The sequence below is a fragment of the Mesocricetus auratus genome, unplaced genomic scaffold (genome assembly GCF_017639785.1).
Source record: "Mesocricetus auratus isolate SY011 unplaced genomic scaffold, BCM_Maur_2.0 Super-Scaffold_100006, whole genome shotgun sequence".
NCBI lineage: Eukaryota > Metazoa > Chordata > Mammalia > Rodentia > Cricetidae > Mesocricetus > Mesocricetus auratus.
In genome coordinates, this window is record NW_024429190.1 from 25,221,281 (window position 1) to 25,222,230 (window position 950).

Sequence of the window (950 nt, forward strand, 5' to 3'; positions counted from 1 at the left end):
CCGCCCCCCACATCCCTACCATGTCCGGAGATGTGTCTCTTATACCCCCTCCATTCCTCTCCCCAATAAACCCTCCATGTGAGCTCTGTAACATGGGTGAATCTCTCTCCCGCCATTTTTAAAATATAACACCTTTACCTCTTGCTCTTCATAACTTGCAATGGTTGGTTGATTGTCAACTGAACCAGCCTCCTGTGAAACCTGAAAGCCTCCTGGAAGTGACTTAGGTCACAATAACCCACCACAGTGAAGGGTTCCTTTGACTTGTTGTACGCAGCTTTATTTCCCATTTGCAGCTGAAGGAGCCAGGTCAAGGCCACACTTTGGTGGGAAGTGAAGGCAAGAGAAAAAGGAAGTCAACCCCCAGGAGTCCATAAGAGTAAGGGATGGCTTTTCTCCCACTTGGGAGACCACTCATTCTTGACATGTATGTAATCTAGGAAAAGACTCTGAAATTCCTTACATCCAAAGCTTCGCAGCGTTGTCATAGAACTCTTAGTTGTAAGACGTCGTTTGTGCTTTACTAGGTTTACTTACAATAGTCTATCTTCCCTAAACTCCGCCCCGGGTGATATCCTTGATGATCCTTCCTATTTGCTCACATAAGCCCCTGGTTAGCCAGTGTATTCTCTTACAGTATCCACGTTCTTTCCTCTCCAAAATACTACTCAGGCTTTTATCCTGTATAGTTCTAAAATCCTAAGACAGATGAGCAATGCCAGCTGGAGCTCCCCAACATCCCTTTTCAGCTCCGAAGCCGCTAGTCTGGGTTGAGGAGAGGAATGCAGACACACAAAAAAGCCCAAATTGTCTCCCATTAGCAACCAGACCCTGACTATGTGGAGCCTCACCACAGTGACTTGTGATATTATAAAAACCTGTAAAGCCTAATTCCTAATGAACCATGGCACCTAACCCAAGTGGTCAATCTCAAGAAAAGACAGCCGATG